Genomic DNA, 14,545 nt, shown 5'->3' with positions numbered 1-14,545 from the left:
TGCCCGGGCTAAGCCTTGTGTCATGGTTCCCAATGGCAGGGACATAGGCAAAAACAGGACTAGCTCTAGGAAGATGGAATCTAAGCTGACCGCGATGCTGAACCTCACGCACAACTACCAATAGCCGGGGAACGTGCCTGCGTTTTATCCCTAGACTTCTCGCACCAGCCGGAGATCTAGCTACCCCTAGTAGAGGAAACACAGACCTGGCTTGCCTCCAGAGAAAACCCCAAAGTGATAGTAGCCCCCAACATATAATGACGGTTAGTTAAGAAGAAAACACATACGTAGTATGAATACAGGTTCAGCAAAGAGAGGCCCACTAACTAGATAGCAGAAAATACAAAAGTGGACTTCGCGGTCAACTCAAAACCCTACCAAAATACCATCCTGAAATGACTTTAAACTCCGGTATCAACTCATGACACCGGAGTGGTCATTTCAGTTCACTAGAGCTTCCAGCAGCAAGATTCACATAAATGCACGCTGGACAAAAGGTACAAATGATCCAAATGAACGCTGGACAAAACTTTCACAAAAGTACAAATGATCCAACTTATCTGAATCAGCAGACTTGGAGCAGGTAGCAAGTAACAGAGGAGCTCTGGTAACATTGATAGCCGGCAAGTAAATGAGTGAGAAGCCAGACTATATAGGAGACTCCCATTTCCTGATGGGAACAGGTGCACTGGAGATAAAAGACAGAAGTCAACCAGTACCACCAGTAGCCACCTGAGGGAGCCCACAAACAGAATTCACAACAGTACCCCCCCCTTGAGGAGGGGGCACCGAACCCTCATGAGAACCACTAGGGCGATCTGGATGAGCCCTATGAAAGGCGCGAACCAAATCAGAGGCATGAACATCAGAGGCAGTCACCCAAGAATTATCCTCCTGACCGTATCCCTTCCATTTAACCAAATATTGAAGTCTCCGCCTGGAAAAGCGAGAGTCCAAAATCTTCTCCACAACATACTCCAATTCACCCTGCACCAGCACAGGAGCAGGAGGCTCAACAGAAGGAACAACCGGTACCTCGTACCTCCGCAACAAAGACCGATGGAAGACATTATGAATAGTGAAAGATGCTGGTAGGTCCAAACTAAACGATACAGGATTAAGAATCTCCAAAATCTTATAAGGACCTATGAACCGAGGTTTAAACTTAGGAGAAGAAACCTTCATAGGGACAAAACGAGAAGATAACCACACCAAGTCCCCAACGCGAAGACGATTACCAGCACGACGACGACGATTAGCAAACCGCTGAGTCTTCTCCTGGGACAACCCCAAGTTGTCCACCACATGACTCCAAATCCGGTGCAGTCTATCCACCATCGTGTCCACTCCAGGGCAATCCGAAGATTCCACCTGGCCAGATGAAAAACGAGGGTGAAACTCCGAATTGCAAAAGAAAGGAGAAACCAGAGTGGCAGAACTAGCCCGATTATTAAGGGCAAACTCTGCCAACGGCAAAAAGGCGACCCAGTCATCCGGATCAGCAGACACAAAACACCTCAAATAAGTCTCCAAGGTCTGATTAGTTCTCTCTGTCTGGCCATTCGTCTGAGGGTGGAATGCAGACGAAAAAGACAAATCAATGCCCATCCTGGCACAGAACGCCTGCCAAAATCTAGACACAAATTGGGATCCCCTGTCAGAAACGATGTTTTCCGGGATACCATGTAAACGAACCACATTCTGAAAAAACAGAGGAACCAACTCAGATGAAGAAGGCAACTTGGGCAAGGGTACCAAATGAACCATTTTAGAAAAACGGTCACACACCACCCAGATAACGGTCATTTTCTGAGAAACCGGGAGATCCGAAATAAAGTCCATAGAGATGTGCATCCAAGGCCTCTTCGGAATAGGCAAGGGCAACAACAATCCACTAGCCCGAGAACAGCAAGGCTTGGCCCGAGCACAAACATCACAAGACTGTACAAAAGTACGCACATCCCGAGACAGGGAAGGCCACCAGAAGGACCTGGCCACCAAATCTCTGGTACCAAAAATTCCAGGGTGGCCTGCCAACACAGAAGAATGAACTTCCAAGATGACTCCACTGGTCCACTCATCTGGAACAAACAGTCTCCCAGGCGGACAACGATCAGGCCTATCCACTTGAAACTCCTGCAAAGCACGTCGCAAGTCTGGAGAGACAGCAGACAATATCACCCCATCCTTAAGGATACCCATAGGCTCAGAATCACCAGGGGAGTCAGGCTCAAAACTCCTAGAAAGGGCATCTGCCTTCGCATTTTTTGAACCTGGTAGATATGAGACCACGAAATTAAACCGGGAGAAAAACAACGACCAGCGCGCCTGTCTAGGATTCAGACGCCTGGCAGACTCAAGGTAGATCAGATTTTTGTGATCAGTCAAGACCACCACCTGATGCCTAGCACCCTCAAGCCAATGACGCCACTCCTCAAAGGCCCACTTCATAGCCAAGAGCTCCCGATTACCAACATCATAATTTCGCTCGGCGGGCGAAAATTTTCGAGAAAAGAACGCACATGGTCTCATCACCGAGCAATCGGAACTTCTCTGCGACAAAACCGCCCCCGCTCCGATCTCGGAAGCATCAACTTCAACCTGAAAAGGAAGTGAAACATCAGGCTGGCGCAACACAGGGGCAGAAGAAAAGCGGCGCTTAAGCTCCCGAAAGGCCTCCACAGCCACCGAGGACCAATTGGCAACATCAGCACCCTTCTTAGTCAAATCCGTTAGAGGCTTAACAACACTTGAAAAACCAGTTATAAATCGACGATAGAAATTAGCAAAGCCCAAGAATTTCTGAAGACTCTTAAGGGAAGTAGGTTGCGTCCAATCACAAATAGCCCGAACCTTGACAGGATCTATCTCAATAGAAGAAGGGGAAAAAATGTACCCCAAAAAAGAGATCTTCTGAACCCCAAAAATACACTTTGAACCCTTTACAAACAAAGAATTGGCCCGCAAAACCTGAAAAACCTTCCTGACCTGTTGAACATGCGACTCCCAGTCATCAGAAAAAATCAAAATATCATCCAAATACACAATCATAAATTTATCCAGATATTCACGGAAAATATTGTGCATAAAGGACTGAAAGACTGAAGGGGCATTAGAAAGACCAAAAGGCATTACCAGATACTCAAAATGGCCCTCGGGCGTATTAAATGCAGTTTTCCACTCATCTCCCTGCTTAATCCGCACCAAATTATACGCACCCCGAAGGTCAATCTTAGAAAACCACCTTGCCCCCTTAATACGAGCAAACAAATCAGTCAACAGTGGCAAAGGATACTGATATTTGACTGTAATCTTATTCAACAGCCGATAATCAATACAAGGCCTCAGGGAACCATCTTTTTTACCCACGAAAAAAAAACCTGCTCCTAAAGGGGATGAGGATGGACGGATATGTCCCTTTTCCAAGGACTCCTTAATATACTCTCGCATAGCAGCATGCTCTGGCACAGACAGATTGAACAAACGACCTTTAGGAAATTTGCTGCCAGGAATCAAATCTATAGCACAATCGCAATCCCTGTGAGGAGGGAGCGAACTAAGTTTAGGCTCCTCAAAAACATCACAGTAGTCAGACAAAAATGCCGGAACCTCAGAGGGAGTAGATGAAGCAATGGAAACCAAAGGTACTTCCCCATGAGCCCCCTGACATCCCCAGCTTAATACGGACATTGTTTTCCAGTCAAGAACTGGGTTATGAGTTTGTAGCCATGGCAATCCAAGCACTAAGACATCATGCAAATTATGCAACACAAGGAATCGAATCACCTCCTGATGGTCTGGAGTCATACACATAGTCACTTGTGTCCAGTATTGAGGTTTATTCCTAGCCAATGGTGTGGAGTCAATACCCTTCAAAGGGATAGGGACTTCCAGAGACTCTAGACTAAACCCACATCGCCTGGCAAAGGACCAATCCATAAGACTCAGGGCGGCGCCAGAGTCCACATAGGCATTCACGGTAATAGATGATAACGAACAAATCAAAGTCACAGACAAAATAAACTTAGACTGCAAAGTGCTAACTGCAAGAGACTTATCAACCCTGTTTGTGCGTTTAGAGCATGCTGATATAACATGAGCAGAATCGCCACAATAGAAACACAACCCATTTTTACGCCTATAATTCTGCCGTTCACTTCTGGACAGAATTCTATCATATTGCATATTCTCCGGTGCCTGCTCAGAAGATACCGCCAAATGGTGCACAGGTTTGCGCTCCCGTAACCGCCGGTCAATCTGAATAGCCATTGTCATGGACTCATTCAGACCTGTGGGCGTAGGAAACCCCACCATGACATCTTTAACGGCGTCAGAGAGACCCTCTCTGAAATTCGCCGCCAGGGCGCACTCATTCCACTGAGTAAGCACAGACCATTTTCGAAATTTTTGACAATATATCTCAGCTTCATCATGCCCTTGAGAGAGGGCTATCAAGGCTTTTTCAGCCTGAATCTCCAAATTAGGTTCCTCATAGAGCAACCCCAGCGCCAGAAAAAACGCATCCACATTGAGCAGCACAGGGTCCCCTGGTGCCAATGCAAATGCCCAATTCTGGGGGTCACCCCGCAGCAAGGAAATAACAATCTTAACCTGCTGAGCGGGCTCTCCAGCGGAGTAAGATCTCAGAGAAAGATACAATTTACAATTGTGCTTAAAATTCAAAAAACGAGATCTATCTCCAGAAAAAAACTCTGGTATAGGAATTTTAGGTTCAGACATAGGAGCATGTATGACAAAGTCTTGTATATTTTGAACCTTAGAAGCAAGATTATTCAGATTTGAAGCTAAACTCTGGATATCCATTTCTCAGCAGCTGAGATCTGAGCCATTCAGGGATTAAGAGGAGGGAAAAGCAGCAGACAGCAATTATGGCTAGACAGACTTCAGAGTAAAAAAAAAAAAAAAAAAAGGTGTCAGAAACTTATTTTCTCTCCTTCTTCAGCCAATACTTTTAACACAGTGTGGGCCGGCTATACTGTCATGGTTCCCAATGGCAGGGACATAGGCAAAAACAGGACTAGCTCTAGGAAGATGGAATCTAAGCTGACCGCGATGCTGAACCTCACGCACAACTACCAATAGCCGGGGAACGTGCCTGCATTTTATCCCTAGACGTCTCGCACCAGCCGGAGATCTAGCTACCCCTAGTAGAGGAAACACAGACCTGGCTTGCCTCCAGAGAAAACCCCAAAGTGATAGTAGCCCCCAACATATAATGACGGTGAGTTAAGAAGAAAACACATACGTAGTATGAATACAGGTTCAGCAAAGAGAGGCCCACTAACTAGATAGCAGAAAATACAAAAGTGGACTTCGCGGTCAACTCAAAACCCTACCAAAATACCATCCTGAAATGACTTTAAACTCCGGTATCAACTCATGACACCGGAGTGGTCATTTCAGTTCACTAGAGCTTCCAGCAGCAAGATTCACATAAATGCACGCTGGACAAAAGGTACAAATGATCCAAATGAACGCTGGACAAAACTTTCACAAAAGTACAAATGATCCAACTTATCTGAATCAGCAGACTTGGAGCAGGTAGCAAGTAACAGAGGAGCTCTGGTAACATTGATAGCCGGCAACTAAATGAGTGAGAAGCCAGACTATATAGGAGACTCCCATTTCCTGATGGGAACAGGTGCACTGGAGATAAAAGACAGAAGTCAACCAGTACCACCAGTAGCCACCAGAGGGAGCCCACAAACAGAATTCACAACAGCCTTGCTGTTCCCGCGCTAGTGGGTTGCTTTTGCCTTTGCCTGTCCCTGAGAGGCCCTGGACGCATATTTCCATGGATTTTATTTCGGATCTTCCTGTGTCCCAGAGGATGTCTGTTATCTGGGTGGTTTGTGACCGGTTCTCTAAAATGGTCCATTTGGTACCTTTGCCTAAATTGCCTTCCTCCTCTGATTTGGTTCCATTGTTTTTTCAGCATGTGGTTCGTTTGCATGGCATTCCGGAAAATATTGTGTCTGACAGAGGTTCCCAGTTTGTTTCCAGGTTTTGGCGGGCCTTTTGTGCTAGGATGGGCATTAATTTGTCTTTTTCTTTGGCGTTCCATCCTCAGACAAATGGCCAAACTGAGCGAACTAATCAAACCTTGGAAACCTATTTGAGATGCTTTGTGTCTGCTGATCAGGATGATTGGGTGGCTTTCTTGCCGTTGGCCGAGTTTGCCCTTAATAATCGGGCCAGTTCGGCTACTTTGGTTTCGCCTTTTTTTTTGTAATTTTGGTTTCCATCCTCGTTTTTCTTCAGGGCAGGTTGAGCCTTCTGATTGTCCTGGTGTAGATTCTGTGATGGACAGGTTACAGTAGATTTGGACTCATGTGGTAGACAATTTGACATTGTCTCAGGAAAAGGCTCAGCATTTTGCTAACCGCCGTCGGTGTGTTGGTCCTCGGCTTCGTGTGGGGGATTTAGTCTGGTTATCTTCTCGTCATGTTCCTATGAAGGTTTCTTCCCCTAAGTTCAAGCCTCGGTTTATTGGTCCTTATAAGATCTCTGAGATTATCAATCAAGTGTCTTTTCGTTTGGCCCTTCCAGCCTCTTTTGCCATCCACAATGTTTTCCATAGATCTTTGTTGCAGAGATATGTGGTGCCCGTTGTTCCCTCTGTTTATCGTCCTATCCCGGTGTTGGTTGAGGGGGAGTTGGAATATGTGGTTGAGAAAATTTTGGATTCTCGTTTTTCGAGGCAGAGGCTTCAGTATCTTGTTAAGTGGAAGGGTTATGGCCAGGAGGATAAGTCTTGGGTGGTTGCCTCCGATGTCCATGCTGCCGATTTGGTTTGTGCTTTTCACTTGGCTCGTCCTGATCGGCCTGGGGGCTCTGGTGAGGGTTCGGTGACCCCTCCTCAAGGGGGGGTACTGTTGTGAATTCCGCTCTTGGGCTCCCTCCGGTGGTTGTGAGTAGCACTTTTGTGAGTTCCGCTCTTGGGCTCCCTCCTGTGGTTTTGAGTGGTATAGCTGCTTCTTGGATTTAGCATTAGCAGCTGCTTCCACTGATCGTCTTTCTGGCTCGGCTATTTTAGTCTGGCCTTAGCCCTCAATCAATGCCAGCTGTCAATTGTTCCTGACTAGAGCCACTGCTCTTTTGGATTTCCCTGACACTCTGTCCAGTTCAGCAAAGATAAGTCCTTGCTTGTCCTTTTGCAGTCCATTTGTTGTGGACTTTATTGTTCAGCACATTCTATGTTTTGCTCATTTGTCCAGCTTATCAGTATGGATCTATTTAGCTAAGCTGGAAGCTCTGGGCTGCAGATTTTGCCCTCCACACCTTTAGTCAGGTGTGGAGATTTTTGCATATCTCTGCGGTGGACTTTTTCTAGTTTTTATTACTGACTGCACAGTGTTCTTTCCTTACTATGTATATAGCTAGAAGTGGCCTCCTTTGCTAAATCTTGTTTCATACTATGTATGTCATTTCCTTCTCCTCTCACAGTCAATATTTGTGGGGGGCTATCTTATCCTTTGGGGATTTTCTCTGAGGCAAGATAGCTTTCCTGTTTCTACCTTTAGGGGTAGCTAGTTCTCCGGCTGTGACGAGGTGTCCAGGGAGTGACAGGAACATCCCACGGCTACTTCTAGTGTTGTGTTAAGATCAGGAACTGCGGTCTGTATAGTTACCACCTGCTCAGAGCTAGTCGCATGTCGCTCCTAAATTACCAGTCCATAACAGAAAATATCATATCACTAGAGGACTAGAAAACCTGCTGTCGTGTAGTCCTCCATATTCATGAACTGTCTATAATGTCACCCCCACTACTGATTGGCAGGTTTCAGCCTATGCACAATGTATACAGAAAGCAGCCAATCAGTGGTGTAACTAGGGTTTTACAAAGATCAACATTTAGAGAGCTTGTAGATCCACAGCAGATAAAACAACGTTTTTAACAAAATAATCCAGTAAGTGATACATCACTGGAATCAAGGTCTCCTTCATCAAGCTGATATCATATCAAATAGGAAAAATCTAGTAACAAATTCCCTTTAAATATCAATCATGTGACTAAAATGGTGACATCTGTTATCATGACTCCACTGCACATGAGAACATTTTTTTTGACATGGTGAGTATAAAGTTCCAAAACTATAAAATTAAAAGAAATTCTCTGGAGTCTGAAAAAAATAGAACAAATTAAGCAGTATGGACTGATGTAGTTTTGATACTGCCTTGCTGCTTCCATTCTGACATCTCTGCTTTGTGTGTTATGTTACCATCACAGGAAAGTGTGATCTATTACAGCTGGTGATAAAGTTCAGTGTTAACCTAATCATCATATTTCAAGACTGTAATAATAGTTGACATTTAAACAATTCATAACATTTCAGAATTTGGTCACACAGTCAGCATAACAAATTTTATTGCTCAGTCTTTGGATTAAATTTTGGTGTAATTACTCTTTGCAAACTGTGTACATGTAGCTGGTAAGGCTGCATATGAAGTCTCTAATAGGCCCACATGTGGCACCACATTCAATTGCATGAAATTTGAGTCAGTATTCAGATATATATGGTACCATACAATTGAAATAGTTAAAACATTTAGTTCTGTTATGTTCTTTATAAATCTAAAAAAGATCAAAAGCATTATAAAAATAATAATATTAGAAAATGTTTCTTTTAAATTTGTTCATACAGTATGTGCTGTATACTGACAATTTGCTTTCAAGAGTTAAACGAAAGTTTGGAAAAAGAGAAAAAAATTGCTGATTGGCTGGCATAGAATATTGGCGCCTAGTGTTTTTTGGATAAAATAAAGATATTTTTCTTGGCTAAGAACACAATTTGTTTAAGGCCAGTCTTAAAATATTATCAAAGCACTGCTTATGTGAGAACAAAATGTGGCCACAAGAGTAAAAAATCAATATTTTCAACTTTCTTATCAGCTCTTAAAACACATCTTATTTTTTTTAAGAACAATTAAATGACAGGAATTCCAGAAATGTAATTCAAATTTTTACTAAAAGGATCCCTTGCCCATTAAAGGACCATGAATGTTTGTATTTTATTCAGCATGCATATTGTTGTCTCCTTTTAATGCCAGCTATTTTGAGAACAAATGTTCCTTGTGAATGCCTCAAGCATTATGCATCATACTGCCATTGTTCCAACTTTCATCAGTCCTATCATTGAAAAACACTTGCTCTGAAGCACAATGTCAGTTCTGGTCTAAGGGCAAAGTCCCCCTGAATAATTCCACATTTCTAAATTGAAATTCAAAACACAAAGTGTTTTGTTTCAATCCTTCACAACAAACATATAAATAAAAAAGTAAATAAATCTATATTGTAAATTACATCAAATTAAAATTGCTTTGTGCTTTTTTGTTCTGATTTTTAAGCAGGTATAGGCATGAACTAAGAAGCAAACACTGTGACAACATAAGAGATTTTTGTCAATCGCGCAAACATAAAACTATAAGGATGTCATTTGATGATCAAAAAATATTTGCCCATACTTATATCAGCATTTAGTGTCATATTAAGTGTCATACTATGTGATAGCCTTCCTTTCCTGTTTCACCAGTGATCACTTTATTAGGTCCTGTGAAAACCAGGACTATAATACAAAGCAGCCAAACTATTCTCCTTCTAAACAGTCACAATTAGGGTTGAGCGAAACAGATCGGACAAATTAAAAAATCGCTGACTTTCGGCAAAGTCGGGTTTCATGAAACCCGACCCGATCCTAGTGTGAGATCGGCCATGCGGTCGGCGATCTTCGCGCCAAAGTCGTGTTTCGTATGACGCATTCAGCGCCATTTCTCAGCCACTGAAGGAGGACGCAGAGTGTGAGCAGCGTGATGACATAGGTCTCGGTCCCCACCATCTTAGAGAAGGGCATGGCAGTGATTGGCTTGCTTTCTGCAGCATCACAGGGGCTATAAAGGGGCGTGCACGCTGACTGCCAACTTACTTCTGCCGATCTGAGCATAGGGAGAGGTTGCTGCAGCTTCGTCAGAAGCAGAGATATACTTAGGGAGGGAAGATTAACCCCCAAACCGCGTGTGCTGTAGCGATTTCCACTGTCTAACACCACCTTTTCTTTGCAGGGACAGTGGAGGCTAGATTTTTGTGCATCAGCTCTGTAGCTTATTAGGCTGCCTTGTAAGGCTCCCTGATAGCTGAATTGCTGTTTGTATGCCGCTGTGCAAACCAACTGCTTTTTTAAAAGCAAAAATCCTGTTGCTCCTTTCTGCACAGTTCTATTGTTTATTTGTCCACACTTTTGTGTGCAGCAGTCCTTTTTATTGCTGGCTGCCATACTTGTCCTGAGATCATTGTAGGGAGATTGAAATTGTAGTACAGTCCTTTTTTTTAAATATATCTTCCAGCCACGTTCTGCCACTTACATTGTGTAGTGTAATACACAGGGCCTGTTTTTTGCTCCAGTCTCCCCACCCTAAAAAAGGGAGATTTAAATTGCCAACAAGTTTATATACGTCAGTTCTGTTTGTCGTATATCTGCCAGCCATGTTCTGCCTTTTACATTGTGTAGTGTAATACACAGGGCCTGTTTTTTGCTCCAGTCTCCCCCCAAAAAAAGGGAGATTTAAATTGCCAACAAGTTTATATATGTCAGTTCTGTTTGTCGTATATCTGCCAGCCACGTTCTGCCTTTTACATTGTATAGTGTAATACACAGGGCCTGTTTTTTGCTCCAGTCTCCCCCCCAAAAAAAGAGAGATTTAAATTGCCAACAAGTTTATATACACCTTCTACCTTTTTTTACAGTACCATATAATGGTTGTTAGTTTGGTTACATTTTCCCAAAAATGAGGAAGTTTGGTGGAAAAGGCCGTGGGTGGTTGTTGCCAGCTGGTAATGATGGTGGTGGTGGTGGAGCATCTGGTGGTAGTGGGAAAAGAAAAATAGCACCTAAGGTTCGAGTTGTTGAGCCGGCGTCATCGTCTGGCTACACAAGGCCTCGAAGGGTCCCTTATCTGTAAGTTGGAAAACCACTTTTAAAGCTGGAGCAGCAGGAAAAAGTTTTGGCTTTCCTTGCTGACTCAGCCTCTAGCTCTTTCGCCTCCTCTTCCAAAAGTTCCAAATTTAAAAGCAGCGAGTCGTCAGTGGATGCTCCCGGTCAGGAACAAGTCACTTCCTTGTGTCCTTCACCCAAAGCAAAAGTGAAGGATGCGGCAGGCGACACTACAGTTTACTCCATGGAGCTCTTTACACATACCATGCCAGAGTTAGAAAGGGAAATAGTTAACAGCCCATTACAAGATGAATCGTACATGGAGTGCACAGATGCACAGCCACAGCTAGATTATTATGTTGTTCCATTGATTCAGATCACTACATTGCCCTCACAGTGTACTGAGCCAGAATGTGACCCTGATGAGACTATGGTGCCCCGCCCCGTACGCTATAGCACCTCACATGGTGACACAGAGGAAGGTGCACATGACATTGAAAAGGAGGTGATAGATGACCAAGTTGTTGACCCAGATTGGCAGCCATTGGGGGAAGCGGGTGCTCCTGGAAGTAGCTCTGAAGCGGAGGAGGAGGATCCACAGCAGGCATCTACATCGCAACAGCTTTCATCTGGCAGGCCCGTATCTGGCAAAAAACATTTGACAAAACCAAAAACACTTTTAGGACAGCGTGGCCATCCGGTTAAAGTAGCACAGCATGCAATGCCTGAAAAGGTATTCGATAGTAGGAAGAGTGCAGTGTGGGAGTTTTTTAACCAAGATCCGAATGATCAGTGCAAAGTTATCTGTAAGAAATGCTCAAAGACCTTTAGCAGAGGGAAGAATGTCCAAAATTTAAATACAACGTGCATGCGTAGACATTTAATCAGCATGCATTTGCAAGCCTGGACTAACTACCAAATGTCCCGTACCATTGGTGCACCCGCTCAGAATGAAGGTAGTCAGCAACACTACATTGCAATCCTCACTGTAAGCCCACCAGTTAGGACACCACCAGCAGCAAATGTGGAGGTATCGTCGCAAGGCCAAAGCAGTCAGGGAATCACAAGGTTATTGGTAGGAAACACTGTATGTAGGCCAACATTGAGAATACCATCACCAACCCTCTCTCAATCCGCCATGTCCACCACCACCACCACCGCTATTTCCACCATATGCAGCTCTCCAGTCCAGCTCACCCTACAAGAGACTCTCAATAGGAAAAGGAAGTACTCATCCTCTCATCCGCATACACAGGGTTTGAACACCCACATTGCTAGACTAATCTCATTAGAGATAATGCCCTACCGGTTGGTTGAAAGCGCAGCTTTCAAAGCCCTGATGGCCTATGCAGTACCACGCTATGACCTACCCAGTCGACACTTCTTTGCGAGAAAAGCCATCCCAGCCCTCCACCAACATGTCAAATACCTCATTGTCCATGCTCTCAGGCAATCAGTCAGTAGAAAGGTGCACCTCACAACAGATGCATGGACCAGTAGGCATGGCCAGGGACGTTACGTATCCATCACAGTGCACTGGGTTAATGTGGTGGATGCAGGGTCCACAGGGGACAGCCATAGTGGGACAGTTCTGCCTAGCCCACGGTCTAGGAAACAGTTGGCAGTAGGCGTTCGACACTCCTCCTCTTCCTGCTCCTCCTCCTCCAGAAGCGAAAGCTCATACACAGAGCGCAGTCGCCCTACCACTCCATCTGCAGCTTCCAGTGTTGCACACGAGGTGTCACATTATGGAACAGCTAGTGGTAAGCGTCAACAGGCTGTGTTGGAAATGAAGTGTTTGGGCGACAACAGACACACCGCAGAAGTACTGGCCGAGTACTTGCAGCAAGAAACTCAGTCATGGCTGGGCAGTGTACATCTTGAGGCAGGCAAGGTATTCAGTGATAACGGAAGGAATTTTATGGCTGCCACAGCCCTTTCAGAACTGAAACACATACCTTGCCTGGCTCACACCTTGAACCTGGTGGTGCAGTGCTTCCTGCAAAGTTATCCGGGGTTACCAGCCCTGCTCTTGAAGGTGCAAAGACTTTGCTCGCACATCCGCCGGTCGCCCATAAACTTGAGCCGTTTGCAGAACCATCAGCGATCGCTGAAGCTTACCCAGCACCGCCTAATAATCGACGTTGCAACAAGGTGGAACTCCACACTGCACATGCTTCAGAGGCTGTGCGAACAGAGGCGTGCTGTAATGTATTTGTGGGAGGTGTGGCATAGCGACTGGTCATGTGATTAATGGGCAGTATGTATCGCAGAGGTGGGTGGCCCTGTGATGGAAGCCTGGGTATGTTTTGCTCAAGCAGATGTACTGCTGAGGGATTTGTTTACATTGGGAAGGCTTCCAGGTGATTGGAGAGATGGGTGGGTCCAATCACCTACAAACCCACCCAAAGAGGCGTGTATGAACACTTAAGATGGTTTTGTGTTTAAGGACCTGTGGTGATGTCACACTCACCAGACTGGCCATGTGACAGGTACCTGGGTGTGGTTACACCTATGTAAACGAGGTGTGTTATGACCCCAATGGCAGAGGGTCTCAAAAGTACATACCAAGTCTGCAAACATAAAAAACCAGCTCATAGGGCAGTGGTAACTGGGCTAACCGTATATCTAATCCTAGCACCACAAATAGCAGCAGCCGGGGAACGTGCCTACGTTGGTTCTAGACGTCTCGCGCCAGCCGGAGAACTAACTAACCCTAGAAGGGAAAAGATAGACCTTTCTTGCCTCCAGAGAAAAGACCCCAAAAGTTGGATACAAGCCCCCACAAATAATAACGGTGAGGTAAGGAGAAAAGACAAACGTAAGAATGAACTAGATATTTAGCAAAGAGAGGCCCACTGACTAATAGCAGAATATAGTAAGATGACTTATACGGTCAGCAAAAACCCTATCAAAATTTCCACGCTGGATATTCAAGAACCCCCGAACCGTCTAACGGCCCGGGGGGAGAATACCAGCCCCCTAGAGCTTCCAGCAAAATCAGGAATCACATTTAGTACAAGCTGGACAGAAAATAAAAGCAATACAAATAACCAAAAAGCAAGGAAGCAGGACTTAGCTTAATTTTGCAAGAAACAGGACCAGCAGACAGGAGCAAACAGAAAAGATCTGATTACAACGATGCCAGGCACTGGACTGAGAATCCAGGAAGCTTATATAGCAACACCCCTGGACTAACGACCCAGGTGGGTGCCAAACTGAGGAAAGACAATCCCAGAGTCATATCACCAGTGACCACAAGAGGGAGCCAAAAAAGTCTAATTCACAACAGTACCCCCCCTTTAAGGAGGGGTCACCGAACCCTCACCAAGACCACCAGGGCGATCAGGATGAGCAGCTTGAAAGGCACAAACTAAGTCGGCCGCATGCACATCAGAGGCAACCACCCAGGAATTATCCTCCTGACCATAGCCCTTCCACTTGACCAGATACTGAAGCCTCCGCCTGGAGAGACGAGAATCCAAGATCTTCTCCACCACGTACTCCAACTCGCCCTCAACCAACACCGGAGCAGGAGGCTCAACAGAAGGAACCACAGGTACAACGTACCGCCGCAACAAAGACCTATGGAACAC

At 45.0% G+C, this 14,545-nt stretch overlaps 1 protein-coding gene across 3 annotated transcripts in view; it reads left to right on the top strand.

Annotated features, from left to right (window-relative positions):
- DMD (dystrophin) overlaps positions 1 to 14,545 on the top strand; it is a 3,762,639-nt gene that overhangs the window by 666,012 nt on the left and 3,082,082 nt on the right. The gene's annotated exons all lie outside the window — the stretch shown is intronic.

Source organism: Ranitomeya variabilis, chromosome 3 (genome assembly GCF_051348905.1).
Source record: "Ranitomeya variabilis isolate aRanVar5 chromosome 3, aRanVar5.hap1, whole genome shotgun sequence".
Taxonomy (NCBI): Eukaryota; Metazoa; Chordata; class Amphibia; order Anura; family Dendrobatidae; genus Ranitomeya; species Ranitomeya variabilis.
The sequence above is the reverse complement of the archived record's forward strand: the minus strand, read 5'-3'. Positions and strand labels throughout refer to the sequence as shown.